The sequence below is a fragment of the Mauremys mutica genome, chromosome 10 (genome assembly GCF_020497125.1).
Source record: "Mauremys mutica isolate MM-2020 ecotype Southern chromosome 10, ASM2049712v1, whole genome shotgun sequence".
NCBI classification, from domain to species: domain Eukaryota; kingdom Metazoa; phylum Chordata; order Testudines; family Geoemydidae; genus Mauremys; species Mauremys mutica.
In genome coordinates this window covers 29,719,840-29,736,361 of record NC_059081.1, presented here as the reverse complement: position 1 = coordinate 29,736,361, position 16,522 = coordinate 29,719,840, and the positions used below count along the sequence as shown (strand labels likewise).

The window sequence follows — 16,522 nt, the reverse complement described above, 5'->3', positions numbered from 1 at the left end:
GTCCTGGCTGGCATCACCAGAATTGTGGTTGTTTCTACACTGCAGCTGAGTGTGAGCCTCCCAGCCCAGGTAGACAGACTTTCACTAGTGGAGCTCGAGTTTGCATACTAAAAATAGTAGTGTGGATTTTGTGGCTCGGGCTGGAGCTTGGGCTTTCAAGCAGAGTAGGTTGGGGGACTTGAGAGCCCAAGATCCAGCCTGAGCCACAGTGTCCAAACTGCTATTATTGCACACTAGCTTAAGCCCCAGTAGTGCAAGGCTGTCTACGTGAGCTGGAAGACTTGCTCTCAGCTGCTGTGTAGACAGACCTATGGAGTGCAGTTGGTGGAACTGGGTGGACTGAACTGTGCTTGTCCAGGACATGGGACTGCTCATTCCTTTATCTCCCATTGTGTACTCCTGAAAATGAAGCTTCCCTGTCCCACACCTCTTGCTTATGTTGAGCGAGTCTTGTGAGAGAGTGCTCCCCACCAATCTGTATCCCCTGGCCCTCTGGAGCTTGATGTTAGGCCACTGTCAGGCCTTCAGCACTCTACCCAAGTAACCTGCATAAGATCCAAAAAGTCTGTCTCTGTGCTACACTTTGGGAATATCTATACATACTTATGCTCCTCTGTATTTGCAGCCCTCTAATCCTACCATGATCCTAAGTGTCAGGATCTGCCACTTCTATATAAGAGCTAAGGTCTCTGGTGGACCAGCCTGTATTCCACTTTGGTTCCACAGTGTGCCAGAGACATCAGTTGGTGGCTCCTGTGTGGAGTGGGGTTGTGAGCATGGCCATGGATTTGATGAGGTTTACAGATTTACCCCACTCCCTGAATCTTACAGTGGGAAGGAAACCCTGGCAAACACTTATCTACAGTGCAACAAGTTGCAGCCTCTCTTCTGCTGACACCTCCTCCAAAATTTGTTACTAAAATTTGGCTGCACTTTTCCGTACTACATCCATGATGTCCCTACAAATATTCAGGGTCTCCTCCTCAGCCTCTTCCTGGCACTGGCCCAAATGACCATTTTGCAGGTCCAGGAGGAAGATGGATGGAGTGGCTCTCCTTGTCACTGTGGGGCCTTTCTTTGAGCACTCATTCTAGCATGTGTCTGGTCAAAGTTCCTTGGAGCGGGATCTACTCAATGCCTTGATTCCTTCTTAGAACAGTGGGGTTTGTCTGATGTTCCCTTCTGCATCCCTTGTTGTGACCCTTTGACCTCTCTTCTTTTCCTGTATTCATTTCTTTTGCTATTTAGCTGAAGATTGTGTGTCCCCCCTCTCTTCTGTTAATGGGGAAACCTTGTTTCTCTGCCCCCTAGACTGGAGGAGGAGGTGGTGGTGGATGCACTGGAGCCAATGCAGCATCCAGCCAGCACCCCCAGTACCTGTGATCTCACCAGTACACAGCAGCAGCATATGGGCTAAGAAATGCACAAGTCCAAGGGGGCCCGGTCACTGTTGCCTGATTAATAGGCATCTCGTTCACCCAATACAATGGGAAAGCCCCAGTAAGAGAAAGAGAGGCGCTTGGCTCCAGTTTGCGGGGAGTGGTGCCCGACCCTTGCAAACTGGCGGCTGCTGCCCTGCACTGTGCCTGGGAGGAACTGAAGCCACTCAGTGCAGAATGCCAACCAGCTCTGATGCTAACCTTTAGATCTTGCAGTGGGGTCTTTTCACTAGGTGAAGCCTGCGTAAAATCCCATGCTAGACTCAGAGGCAACCTGATTCTGTGGCTATTTATATACAGCCAAGCTCCCCATCAGCCTGTCTTTGTCCATGCACTGCCTAGATCTGTTGCTTAAGGGAGCTGGGATCTGAGAGGGCAGGATCCCCCAAAAGACCATGCATTTTACTGATCCCTGCTTTCTTGGGAGGAAGGGAGCAGCGATTGCCCTTTACCACGCTTCTTGGCTGCTTCCCAAGAGCTACTTTCCTTGCTGTACTTCCCTGTTCAATGCCTAGTCAACATGCTTTCTGTTCAGGACAAGGCATGTCATCCACCAGCCATAGAAAAATAACCTGCGGCTACAAATCAATGATAGGGCCCATCTCCTGCCCACACATACTGTCCTTGAGGCATGCTCCAGTCTCCTAGCAGCCAGCAAAATGTCAGCAGCAGGTCCCATCTGAATCCATAGGAATCCAATCCTACTCCAGTTGCACATAAACATTAGCACAGGTATAACCAGATGAACTAAATTGAAAGCTGAACTAATAATATGTGACTGTCACATCTCTAGATATCACTGAAGTTTTGCAAAGTAAGTAATAGTCTTTTCTTCCAATTTTGGCAGCCTGAATATCTCAAATAAAATATAGAGATGGCAATACTTTTTAAAAGGGGTGGGAGGGAGTCATTGGCGTGAGATTTGGAATCTTTCAATTCCCTAGAACATCAAGTTTGAATTCCCCTAGAGCCAGCTCAGCCCTTTGTCCTTCTGTGGTAAATAAACTAGGCACCATACAGTTTGCTTTGGGGGTCGAGATCCTTCAGATGAGAACTTAAGAACCACGAGCTTGTCTTCTCTGAATGTACAGAGTTAGGTCCAAACCAAAAACCCAGAACTTTACATGGAGGTGAAGGAAGTAAGGCAAACAGTAGGGTTCAAAATCCAAACCTTGGTGCATAATTTACAAATACCCCATGACATTATAATAGGTAAAAACAAAACTCCAAACTTAGCATACACATCAAAACTTGCAGAGGTTGTAAACTGGATCTGAAGTTTGTAGCTTGGTCCATCTCTTGTGGACACTAAAACCATTAATGTATTTCATGTAAGAGTTGGACTTTGCCTCAGTATCTTTGACTAAAATTCTATCCTCTCACTGTGGTGGAAGGTTGCTGCATTTCAGTGGTGGTGTATGCATGCATACAGTTTGTGAAGTGCTTCTGGATCTTTCAAAATAAAAGGCATTATCTAAATCTAAAAGATAATTACATACATTTTCCCCAAGTGAGCACATTTTGAACTCTGAACCTTCTGTGTTTCATGAATCCTCCAAGACCAACAAAATCATGACTGAGTAGAAAAAAGTAGGGAAAGGGGCTGAGTTGCTCTTCTGAAAAATAGCCAATCCAACAGTTAGTGAAATCTGTTTAAATTATCACCTTTATTAGGCAATCTCCTCTCTAAACAACCCAAATAGCTAGAGCCCTGCAAATCTGCAGATATCCTCTCTATATCCGTGGATATCTAGATGCAGATATCCATGGACCATGCTTGCTGATCAGTTGCAGTTACAAATTTTGTGTTCGCACAGGGCTCTACAACTCAGCCCAATGTACAAGGTATAATCCTGCCCCACCTTAATTAGAAGACTTCTGTTGAGCATCCAGTTTTTGTCAAATCGTTTAGGCGGTGCTAAGGACAGGCTCATAAGTTAAAACAGTGCAGGACCTAAACAGTATTAAAGTAGATTCTTTTCAGAGTTGAACAGAAAATTAAGTGCCTTAAATTTTTTTTTTAAATCTCTTTGAGTATATTGTTTTATCTAATGTCTAGGTTACATTATTATCTCCTGATTCCTCATTTAGCTTGCTGCCTGGGATGTACACCAGGACCAGAATTTCAAATGGCCCAGAATCAAGTGCTCAGCAGGTATTGGGTTAAGGAAGAGTTCACCTTTTGTCCTTAATCCTTGAGGCAGTTTCTTCTTGTTAGCAAGGGAATACTGAGAAAAATATTATCAATTTTTTACTATATGCCAAAGTTATATATCATAAGTAGGGCTCAACTGAAATCGCAGAGAAATCACACAATTTTCATGGGTTGGTCATGGCATAAATAGCAAAATTTTGCAGATGTGTTACACATCAACAAAATTTGCTATTTATGCTATGACCAACCCATAACAAATATGGGATTTCTCCACAGCATTTCTCAAACTAGGGGCCTGGACCCAAGAGGGAGTTGCAAGCCTATTAGGGGGTCATGGTATTGCCACCCTTACTTCATTGCTGCTGGAGGGTGGCATTGCCTTCAGAGCTGGCTCCCGGGGCAGCAGCCGCCACTCTCTGCTCTGCCTTCAGAGCTGGGCGGTTGGAGAGCAAATTTCATGGGAGAGACCAGATTTCACGGTCCAAGATGTGAATTTCACAGCTGGAAATTTAGTGGACCCCTAATCCTAAGAGTTCCACTCTTGAAGAAAATCTGTCCATACTGCTACTGTTTTCTTCAACTAAATTTCTCTATTTTTCATTCCATTTTTGAATAATAACAGCAGAGAAGTAGAAATATATAGTGAAGAAAATAGCAGCAGAGTCTGAACTCTGCGATTTCTTCAAGAGGGCTCTATTATAATTACTACCTTCAGAGAACAAAAGTACTTAGTCACAGCTATGATTAAACATTTAGAAATGTGTTTTCCCCCTCTCTGGCTGCTGGTATCAAGTATCACTTGATTATTCAGAAATCCAGTTGAACAGCTTTACACTAAGCACAGGTTGCCAATATATTATCAGGGAGTTCCTGCAAAGATGTTCCTCATTAGAGTGGGACAAACCTTAAATTCTAGGGATGCATGTGCTTGAGGAGAAGTAGGGAATCTATTCATTTTCCCATTAAAAGAAAAAAATTATTGTAATCATAACTAAGGCTTGTTGTTGTCATCATGTTAAAAAAACATGGCTTAGTCAGCAAAAAATGCAAAAGTCATTATTTAGATTTAAAAACTGTATAGTCACCGGTCCCATTATTTGATGCAGAATGCACAATATAACATAATGGTCAAGCCTAGGCTCCTAGAATTGGTGCACTTCACCATCTGCAGGAGGTGGGCAATGGGAATAAGTGGTGTCTGACAGAGCAGTTAGCTCTTGAGCAGTATTTTTATGCAGATAAAGATGCTTCTGGCAGGGATTATTAATCAATATCTAGAAAAGAGGCACCTCTGCTAGAAGCAGGGGAACTCACCTCAACTTTCCCTTTATTTTGATGTGGAATGTTAACAATGGGGTCATGAGGGCCTCTCCTAGCTTCCTCTCTAGCACAACACTGAATGGCAGAATTTGCCATGGTCGGATTTGCTAACATGGGTGGTCACATGCAAAAGTGTTGTAGTCAAAGCATTACTAGGTGCTCTAATATCCATTCCTTACTCCAGGGGTAGGCAACCTATGGCACACGTGCTGAAGGCGGCACACGCGCTGATTTTCAGTGGCACTCACATTACCTGGGTCCTGGCCACCGGTCTGGGAAGTTCTGCATTTTAATTTAATTTTAAATGAAGCTTCTTAAACATTTAAAAACCCTTATTTACTTTACATACAACAATAGTTTAGTTATATATTATAGACTTATAGAAAGAGACCTTCTAAAAATGTTAAAATGTATTACTGGCACGCGAAACCTTTAATCAGAGGGAATAAATGAAGACTCGGCACACCACTTCTGAAAGGTTGCCGACCCCTGCCTTACTCTGTTACACAAGGCAGTCTCTCTATGCATTGTGTAAATGCAAATGCCAGAAGCTAAAGGGCCCAACAAACTCCCCAGTGCACGCTCTCTCGTGAAACCAAGGCACTTGCATGAGCTGTGGTCCAATGCAGTCCCTGACAGAAATATGCCCACCCTTCCAATAATTTCAGTGGACATATTGCAAATTTACACTGATGCAACTGATATCAGAATCTGGTTCTGAATGTCCAGTGAATGCCCACTCAGCCCTTCCTGCCAGCTTAAGTGAGTTTTCTGCTTCTCACGTGATGATAATGATAGAGGATAACAGAGTTGTTTTCATCTAATACTTAACAAGGAAATGTATAAGAATAAGAACAGGAGCGCTTGTGGCACCTTAACAAATTTATTTGAGCATAAGCTTTTGTGGGCTACAGCCCACTTCATCGGATGCATAGAATGGAACATATAAAGAGGAGCTATATATACACATACAGAGAACAAGAAAAGGTGGGAGTTGTCCTACCAACTCTAAGAGGCTAATTAATTAAGAGAAAAAACTTTTGTAGTGATAATCAAGATAGCCCATTACAGACAGTTTGACAAGAGGTGTGAGGATACTTAACATGGGGAAATAGATTCAATGTGTGTAATGGCTCAGCCATTCCCAGTCTCTATTCAAGCCTAAGCTGATAGTGTCTAATGTGCATATTAATTCAAGGGCTTGGCTACACTGGAGAGTTGCAGCGCTGGTGGTGGGTTTACAGCGCTGCAACTTAGTCACCGTCCACACTTGCAAGGCACATACAGCGCTGCATCTCCCTGGCTGCAGCGCTGGCTGTACTCCTGCTCTGCCTGGGGTATAAGGATTGCAGCGCTGGTGATGCAGCGCTGCTCCGCAAGTGTGGCTACCAAAAGCGCTGTAATTGGCCTCTGAGGTATTTGGAGGTATCCCAGAATGCCTGTTCAGCCACTCTGCTGTTTTGTTGTGAACTCCGGGCTCCAGGAGCTGCTTATCTAAAACAAACACAGCTACTGTTTGCTCCAGCAGAGGCAGGCAGGAGGATTGTTTTGGAATGTTCACAGCTAGTGTTTGCTTGAGGAGAGAAGCAACACGGCGGGGGAGGGGGGGAGGGCGAGTCCGTTTTGGAGCAGCTGCTTATCTGGTCTGAAGGCTACTTGCATTTAGTGAATAAGAGAGGGGTGGGGGAAGGGGTCCAAACTTTTAAAATGATTGAAGGTTGGTGCTGTGTATCTTCCAGTCCTTAGAACTTGCAAGGCAGGGAGCTCACACAGTGTCAGCTCCAAAAATCCACTCTCTCTGTCTCCCCCACGCTCCCTGTCACACTCCACCCCACCCCCCTCTTTTGAAAAGCACATTGCAGGCACTTGAACGCTGGGATAGCTGCCCATAATGCACCACTCCCAACAGCGCTACAAATGCTGCAAATGTGGCCACACTCCAGCGCTTTCCCTACACAGCTGTACGAAGACAGCTGTACCTCCCAGCGCTGCACATCTGCAAGTGTAGCCAAGCCCTAAGTTCAGCAGTTTATCATTGGAGTCTGTTTTTGAAGCTTTTCTGTTGCAAAATTGTCACCTTTAGGTCTGTTACTGAGTGGCCAGAGAGGTTGAAGTGTTCTCCTACTGGTTTTTTAATATTATGATTCCGGATGTCAGATTTGTGTCCATTTATTCTTTTGTGTAGAGACTGTCCGGTTTGGTCAATGTACATGGCAGAGGGACATTGCTGGCACATGATGGCATATATCTCATTGGTAGATGTGTGGGTGAACGAGCCCCTGATGTCACTTGAATAGATATGTGGACAGAGTTGGCATCGGGCTTTGTTGCAAGGATAGGTTCCTGGGTTAGTGTTTTTGTTCAGTGGTGTGTGGTTGCTGGTGAGTATTTGCTTCAGGTTAGCCTCTTAGAGTTGGTAGGACAACTCCCACCTTTTCATATTCTCTGTATGTGTATATATATCTCCTCACTATATGTTCCATTCTATGCATCCGATGAAGTGGACTGTAGCCCATGAAAGCTTATGCTCAAATAAATTTGTTAGTCTCTAAGGTGCCACAAGTACTCCTGTTCTTTTTGCAGATACAGACTAACATGGCTGCTACTCTGAAATCTAAAAGCATAAGGAAGACATTACTGTCCCTAAAGCTACTCTGTCTCTCTTCCCCCACTTCCTCCTGAAAGAGCTTCTCCTTAGAACACCATCGTGAAAAGCAGTTGCCTGGGGTCCTGTTGAGTCATGCACAGTCAGAGCCTGAGCTACAGTCTCTGAAAGGGCACTAGGACCCAGCAGAAACCAGGGACAAATTAGGGAAGCCGCTGTTTGTTCCTATCATCCTCCTCCTTCTCACTGTGGTTGCTTCCCCGGCCCTGTCTGCAAGGCAGAGAAAGTAGCTCCTCCCTGCCCTGGACATGGCTCAGCTCCTGTATAAACTGAGCAGCTTCAAGGAGCTGGAGAACCAACCTCAGCTTCCTAGAGCAGTGCTGTCCAATCTCCAGTGCCAAGTATTATGCAGGCAGGGAGAGGGAAGGGAAAAGCCCACCTCAGCAGCACCACCACCATCACCACCTCCTCACTCAGGACTAGCAATCCACCTCCACCCCACTCCACCTCCCTCAGCCCCACCCCCACCCCCACACTGCAGGAGCACCACTCTGTGCCCCTAGTGCTCACCCACAGCACCCCTTGACTCCATCAGCTGTTCCCACGCCCTCCACCTTGTAAAATCTGCATGTAACAAAATGGCCAAATAGTTGTTCCATGTTCTAAATCCCACAATCCTTTGCACTCAAAAAGGACTGTGGGAGATGATGGGGCCCAAGATTCTTTTGGTGCATTTATGGGTCATGGACCTAAAAGGCACTATCTTAACAACTTCCTGAGTCCCCTGCTGCATGGTTTCTTGCTACAGTTTTAAATAAACAGTACACACAACCTCACTGCCCGAAATTGGGTGATGCTGATGTGTAGGGTGCAATGAAATTGTGGATTTTCCTGCTTCTTCATCCTTGTTATTTTTCATAACATTGCTTCCTTATATCACCACCTTGGAGTAACTGAAACACATTATCTCACATATAATCAAGATAATGAGCATATTCTCTCATTTAATGGCTTCTGTGCCAGGGAGGGGGAGAGAAAGGAATGAAGGGATAGATCAGAAGCTGGACAAAGCCTATGCAGTAGTCTTGGAGGCTCAGCGGATACAATAAATAAGGTATAATACAGGAACATTTTTGCTGTCTCTAGGTGGCTAGCAGCAGCCCAAAAGTCTGTGGGAATGATAGAAAGTGGCTTGCAGCTCCTTATTAAAACAAAAACAAAACAAAAACTAAGATTGGCTTCTAAAAATCTCCCCAAATAAATGGAAATCTTATTACAGTTTCTGGAAATTATTATAAATGGTGGTGGCAAATCTTTTTAAAAGTTATGTATGATCATTAGGGCTGGTCAAAATTTTTCCATCAACATTGTTTTTTCACAGAAATTTGGGTTTTCAACTAATTAATTTTTCAAAAAAGAATCTGTTTTCCATGGAAAATTTCATCAAATTTTGAAAGTTTCTTGAAAAAAAGAATGCTTGAAAACTGATATAGTTTGACAAAAACTCAAAATATTTAGGATTTTGGACAATATTTTTGGTATGCAAATTTCTGCAAAAAAATTGAAAATTTCAATGGAAATTATCAACAAAAGCTTTTTTTATTTACATTTTGCTACACTGTTTCACAATTGTTTGAATGATTTAAGGGTGTTTCTTTCCCACTATTTCATAATTGTAGTTGTGCCAGAAAGTTACAATACCTAATGAATTTTATTTTCTTTTTGCCAGAGGGAGAAAGGAAGGACTTGTCAACGGACTTTTAGGAATCTGTAGCTCTCAATCCACACCAGTGAGAGATTGTCACTGCCTGCCCTGTAACCCTGGGTTCTTTAAATTGCTCTGCTGCTGTAGTTCCCTTGTCTGTGTGATAAGCAGCCCTGGATCAGCAATTCTGATCCCAGAAACCTGCTTGTTACACCCAGCTATACTCTGGTATCCACCAGCTTTTTGGTTACACCTGGCAAGATAATCCCAATACCCCCAGTCCTGAATTTTCTAAAACCATGTACTCTGCAACATCCTGTCCTTTCCTGGACCATTCAGAGGAGTAATAAGGTTAATTTGCTCCTCTAAAGAGACAAAATACACAGTTTATCTCTTTAACTGGAGTTCACAATTACTCAGTTCCGACCCAGCATTGAGTTAGTTGAGATTAAAAGTAAAACAAGTTTATTAACAAAAAGAAATAGTATTTTAAATGAATTCAAGTACAAAGGATAGAGTTATAAATGGTTACAAGCAAATAAAAGTGAAAAATGCTTTCTAGAGACTAAGCCTTGACAAAACTAGAGTCCTGGTTCAAAGTAAGATACTTACCATGCTATCTTCCAACAAGATGGCTGACCACCCCTCTTGTCAGGATCTCCCACAAGTCCAAAGTGCTCAGGTCCTTTGTCTTGCTAGGTGAAAGATAACTTGGGGTTCTTTGCCCTCTCTTTTATAGTCCAGTGAACATTTGAAATTGATTCTTCTGAAGGTTACTCTCCAAAGTAAAGCTAATTCAAGCTGTGAAGAAGGATACATGGAGTCTGCTGGTGAAGGAAATTCCATGCTGGTTTCCTCCCGCACTGGTGTTTACTAAAATGCAAATGAATGGCCACTTGAAAAGATTTCTAGTCAACTCTCATGCTGGAGACATTGGCCTGTTCTTTGTCTCTTTACCCACTGCCCAGACTCGTCTGGTAAACACATTTTAGTTTCATATTTCCTTCATATTTGTATAGTCCCTTGGATATTTACCTCACGTATATGCAAGAATATTAATGTTCAAAGTGTTACTAGTTTTCCAATTAAACCTTACATGATACATCAGTAAACTGGGGCACACTGAGCTGGTCAGGTCAACTGAAACTCACTACCAGATACCAGTGAGTCCCTTTTCCTCTTGCATTGGAAGTGTGTTGGGGTCACCTCTTCAAGTTGTAGCCGAAGAGTGGTGAGTACCAGGTGGGGCTGTTATGCTGTAGGAAGGCTGCTGGGATTAGGGCGCTGAAGCAGGGCTCCAGAGCACACACAGACTCAGGATACTGCATGTTGGTTTGCTGGCTGTTGTTGTCCAGGTTGCGAGCCACAGCAGCCAAGGAGTTAAGTTTGCATTGCAGAACTATGCAGCTGAAAATAAAGGGAAATGAGGAAATCTGGGAGTTTCCATTTAGCTAATACTGTACATGTGTTTCTGAGGAGACAAAATACCAGCTATAAATGGCTGATAGCATATTAAACTTGCTGATTGTATTTCGTGTCCTCAGCTCTTTTTCAGCAATATTTTTGGCAATGCCAGCCATCCTCTAGCCTCCTCAGAACATTTCATTAGACTTTTTTTCTACATAAATATTTTCTTCGTATATTTAAATAATTAATTGGGACAGGCCTACTGGGGGTTGAGGTGAACTTCAAGGAGGTAGATATGTGTGACCAAGTGACCTTTTCCTGTCCTACAAGTCCCTATGCTCTCACTGTGCTTAAAGGGACGCTGTCAAAATTGGTAGGCCTTAAAACTTTAACCAACATTGACAAGTTCGATATTGTAAGTCTTACCTTAAAGATTTCAGCAATTGTTTTGTTTGATTTGTTTAAACAATCTTTGCTGAAGGCTCTATAATATATATTTATTCTGTCTGTCTATGTAGATAGCTATCTTAAAATGCCCAATGTACTCTATAACCCATTAAACACAAATTGATGTGCACTTGCTCTCCTGGGAAAGAAGTTAGGTTTTCAAGTTTTCTTCAGTTTCTAGAGAGCGTGAATCCATAATACAACTAAGTAATCACTTTACAGGTTTATGATTAGTGTTCACTGTTTATGACACAGTCAGACACTTCTATTTGAGTTGGTGATATTCAGATCTGGTGCATTACTTAAATAAAAGGAACAGAGTACGAACCAAGTTAGTCCTACAAAAGGGCATGGTTTTACATTTGTTTCACAGTTATATTGTTTCTAAGAATAATAATTAGGCTTATTCTTAATGCAATATCATACTATTGAGCAAAAGCTCAAGAAGGAGTGCGAGTCTAAGCAAACAATATAAATATGTTTGTATCAGCTGCCTGCTGATAGTCGGGGGGCAGAGTGAGGGCAGCTGGCTTCAGCAGCGTTACTGAGCCTGCTCAGTCTGTATGGCCATGTTCAGACAAGCCAAACAGCAAATCTGGGGAGGCACATCACCCTGCATGCCCCTCGACTACCCCACACGCATCACCTCTGTTTTTAGTTTCAGAGTAGCAGCCATGTTAGTCTGTATCCGCAAAAAGAACAAGGAGTACTTGTGGCACCTTAGAGACTAACAAATTTATTTGAGCATAAGCTTTCGTGGGCTATAGCCCACTTCTTCGGATGCGTATCTCCTTACTATATGTTCCATTCTATGCATCCTATTGCAACCTTTCTACCTACTTGAAAAGAATTCAGGGGCTCTCAGGCCCTCATGTTATCTTCCCCCAATCACATTCTGATGATACAACATTCCAAATCTCAAGGAGTCAGAACAACATTTGGAAATCTCCAGACTCCACTGTACAGTAGCACATGTAGAATTCCTCAGGGAAGCCCAGCCACAGGACTCAGCAGAGGTCTGCAGTTCTTTTAAAGGTGTCCTGGAATGAGGGGGGAAATGGGTTTATCCCCTTTTGAGGTATAAAAAAGTCTGAAAGATTTGTTCTGCTTTTTTTTCCCTTGTCCTCTCTATTTTTGCTTAAGGTCTTCTTAAAGGACTTAAGAAGTGGAATGAATTGGGAATTTTCTCGGATCTCAGCCAAGAAAATTTACACTTTAAGAAACCCATTGTTCTTCTCAACTGCATTAAATAACAATTAACCCAGAAAAAAAAATTAAACAATCTGACTAAAACTCCCTTCCCCTTTCAGTTACTCAAGTTTCACTGCTGTGGTACCTGTAATGTCATAAACCTACTTCTCCAATTGTCCACAGAGTCTTTCAGAAAAATAGGGTAGATTAGATCTGAATATCTCATGTAAATTAAAAAACCTTTGAGGGCCATCCTGACACATCAATAAGAAGAAAAAATAATATAAACGTAGTCTTTGTTTTCCTTTGCAGGTCATTTAAAAATCATTAAGAAAGAAAGCTAAAACAAAGGAAAGGATATAAAAGAAGTGTATTGTTGTGAACAGACTAAGCCTGTTCTATAGATAGACAACTCCATGGTTGTCCATCTTGGATGTTTCATGAACGCATAATTCATTTTTAAAAAATTCTGTTTGTTACAAAACAATGAGTTTTACATTTTCCAACCGAATTATCCTTTTTTCGGAATGATTTCTTAAATAGTTGAAGAGCATACATCAATCCCTTTCAGTCATAGCCTTTTCAAACTAAGCATGCATAATGTATAAAGATATAAAATCTTAATTTAAATAGCATTATAATAAAATCCATTTTAAAATAAATGCTTATGAAAATAACCATTAACATGGAATATAAAAACATAGATTTTTCAGTTTACATGCCCATAGAAAATTCTTGTGATAGACATGTATTTATTTTGCTTATATAGCCAAATATCTTCATAGTATCTCAGTAATTATATGATTTTATGTACTTTTCCTCTAAGAAAAAAAGAATGCAAATAAAATGGCCACAAAAATACAGACTATTTAGTTTATCTTTTTGAAAATAAATTATTTTAAAAATTGAAATGAACTCCATATCCTGTTCTTTAAGTACTGTTGGAGTCTATTAGTAAGAAATGTCCTTTATCTCTTATGATACAAATTAAAAATTAGCAATGTGGCATGCAGTCATAATTCACAAGCATGAAGAAAAATGAAATTTGCCTCTGTATCCCACAGCAAATGCCTCTATAACTAACCGATTTATGGATTTGTATCCACTTTGTTTTAATGTGGCAAATGACATGAGAGACAATTGAGACTGGATTTTTTTGAAGGAAAGTGCTTGTACTTCAACTTTGTGTAAGATAGCTATTTGGCGGGTAGCGATAGATCTATCAGGGATCAGTTTATCGCATGTAGTGTAGATGCGATCGCTCTCCCATCAACTGCTGAACTCCAGCAGTGCGAGAGGCGAAAGCAAAGTCGACGGGGGAGCCGCAGCCATCAATCCAGCGCCGCGAGGACATGAAGTAAGTAATTTCAATTCGATATAAGATACGTCGACTTCAGCTACGCTATTCTCGTAGCTGAAGTTGTGTATCTTAGATCAATCCCCCCCTCAGTGTAGACCAGTTGCTTCTGGAATTGTGTTACACATCACTCTCCATTGGCTCATTCTTCACTTCAGTTCTTCAGATGCCTTTCCTCAACCACCATGCAGAGTAGAGCAGGGTGTTTCATTTCTTTGGTGTAGATGACATAAATCAATCTCCAGAGTACTCTGAAGGTTTGACCCATCATGTCACTCTTGGCCACCATTGTCTAGTACCATAGATCTGAATTCATTCTCTTGTTTCATGAACCTTTTATTTACCACTATTTTTAAAGAGGGGAGCAGGAGTACAGTGTGAGCCTATGATAAAATGTTTTTAAAGGTGCTAATACAGGCATGTTCTAATCTAGACCCATATTTGAGCCGCAGTAAGAATTAGGAGTGTCTGCAAATTGCACTTGATTTACACAGGTCACAGGTCACTGTACTACTTCAACCAACTCCGCCGGATGTCCTAAAGTTAAACAGATTCACAAAGTAGTTTAGCTGATTAGGGAAATAGTTTTCAAAACTCGGTTAATTTAGCACTCATGAGTGCGAATGGGCTTCATTTGTGCTCTGAGAACGACCAGGGGGGTTGGTTGCTGATGGCACAAGGCTTGCTAACCTGTAAGGCATTCCAGTGGCAAGTTCCCCTGTATAAAGTCACTCAAAACGTTTTCTTGACGACTGCAATTCAACATAAATAAAACCTGTCCCATTAATCACCTAAAGCCTAATCCCAAAGAGCACCAGCCCGGGAATGCTCGTTCCTATTCAGATCTCCGCTGGTTTCAGCAGGGCGTTGTTTGAGTACAGCTATCTCTGCCTCCCACGTTTCTCTTTGCAGGTTCTGGGCCTTAGAGGTGTATTTTACCTTTTGATGCTCAAATGGAACTCCTACTATTACATTAATTCCTACAATTAATGAGAGCTGAGTAATTAATATTTAGCAATTTTTTTTAACAAATGTTGCTATATTTCGAAATAATGCATTTGCCTTGGTATGTAGATCTGAGTGAATAATTTTCAAATATATTAGAATAATTTATCTGGAACATTTCATTATTATTTTCCAAATAAAACATTAATTTTTTTTCATTATTTACCTAACTCTTGGCGAAGTTAATGCCTATACCTGTTCTGTGGATAAAGTCTCCAATAATCTGGGGGTGGGGGGCAGATTTCATGCAGCCTCTCTTTTTACAAACACAGAAAACTTGCACATTCACCCATTTGCACATGCTAAACATGCACTTATTAGTGTACATAGGGTAGTCAGATGCACAGTTACAAGACTTATGTGCACAAATGGCCCTTTGCATAGGCAAATTCATATTTCGACATAAGTATTTTATGAACTAACAAAGCAGGGGAGAGCTGAAAATGTCCCTTAGTGTTAAAATAATTCTGTTTTTCTTTTAATCTAACAGATATCTGTTTTTAAATGTTCCATTAATAATGTTTGTCATTATAAGCTCATTCTGTTTCAAACATTCCTGTGTGCCTTCTAGGCTATATAATTGCAGACACTGTTCTTACTTTAAGGTCTTATTTTCTCTTGATATGACTCACATAATGTTGTTCTTGTTTTCCCTTGAAAGTATTGCTTGCTATGCATGACCAGTCTTGAGAGTCTGTCCAACAAGACTAACTTAGGTGTCAAGACTCTCTATCATTTGTCACAACATGACATTGCTGCATTACAGTGCAAATGATGACATTACACTGATACCTCATGAGTTCATAATGCTTACTTTTCAATTAAAATATCACTATACATCATATTGTATCAAAATGCCAAAATATTAAGACAGAATGTTGCAAATGCAGTCATGGCTTTGTTGGAGGATAATGTGATCCCTGGAAGGCTAAAGTCGTGGTCCCCTACAACAAAATCAGGCAAACTCAGGATAAATAAAATGAAAAAATATAACTCTATTGCACACAGTATCAGGCAATTTCCAGGACATTACACAAATCTTCATATTTATTTATTATTTTTGCATCTCAGAGACTATTTTATATAAATCTAATGTTATTTAGCGGACGGTGGATTTTAAAAGTCTGCTTTTTTTAAATATTGGATTTTTTTTCATCATAAGAAATATAAATTCTTATCCTAAGTACAAAGAAGATACACATTTGACACACTCTAAGAGAATAGGTTTCATGAGCTGATCACAGCAGTGCATTGGTGGTTCAGTGGTAGAATTCTCGCCTGCCACGCGGGAGGCCCGGGTTCGATTCCCGGCCAATGCAGCTTGTGTTTTGCCCAGGACTAAATTCAATTTTAAAATTGTAATTTTCAAATTAAAATCTGTTTTCACTGCTGTCTCCTTACAAGCTGCACCTCACCGCCAAAGACCAACCCTCACCAGAAACTTTTACTGTTATATTTTCAATATCCCCATTATTTGGCCTGTGGAGGGAAGGACATGCACCAGCTGGGGCCGGCTCGGGGGGTTGCGGGAGCCCGGAGGCGGCTGGGGGGCACTGGATCAGCCCGGTGTTGGAAAGAATTTTAAAAGTGCAAAACAAAAAAAATAGCTGGAGATGCCGGGGATTGAACCCGGGACCTCACACATGCGAAGCGCGCGCTCTACCACTGAGCTACATCCCCCAGCTGTCCTCGTCAGCCCCGCCAGGCCTATGCATCGTTCCAACGGCCTCGCCCGCCCTGCGCCAGCACCGGGCTCCCGCTCCCCCGCTAGGCTGGTGTGTGGCCGCGCCTCCTCGTGCGCTCGGCGCGAGCTGCACCGGCCCCTCCGCCCCTGCCCGCCCCCCTCAGCGCTAACGGCAACGGCCCAGGCCAGGCGCTGAACCGCCCGGGC

General features: G+C 42.1%; 1 protein-coding gene and 2 non-coding genes across 6 annotated transcripts in view; 1 reads left to right on the top strand and 2 right to left on the bottom strand.

The window, feature by feature from the left end:
• GPD2 (glycerol-3-phosphate dehydrogenase 2) overlaps nucleotides 1-15,326 on the bottom strand; it is a 134,179-nt gene extending 118,853 nt beyond the window's left edge. The window contains exon 1 of one of the 4 annotated variants that reach the window (XM_044978409.1): nucleotides 15,264-15,326. The gene's annotated coding sequence lies outside the window, so the exon portion shown is untranslated. Of the gene's footprint in view, nucleotides 1-9,836; nucleotides 9,936-15,263 lie in introns of those variants that run through there. The other 3 variants (XM_044978403.1, XM_044978410.1, XM_044978411.1) reach the window with 3 other exon arrangements.
• Nucleotides 15,327-15,879: 553 nt separating this feature from the next.
• TRNAG-GCC lies at nucleotides 15,880-15,950 on the top strand. The gene has a single exon. It is a non-coding gene; the product is annotated as a tRNA-Gly (tRNA).
• A 289-nt stretch (nucleotides 15,951-16,239) lies between these two features.
• On the bottom strand, nucleotides 16,240-16,311 carry TRNAA-CGC. Its single transcript has one exon. It is a non-coding gene; the product is annotated as a tRNA-Ala (tRNA).
• Between the last annotated feature and the right edge of the window lie 211 nt (nucleotides 16,312-16,522).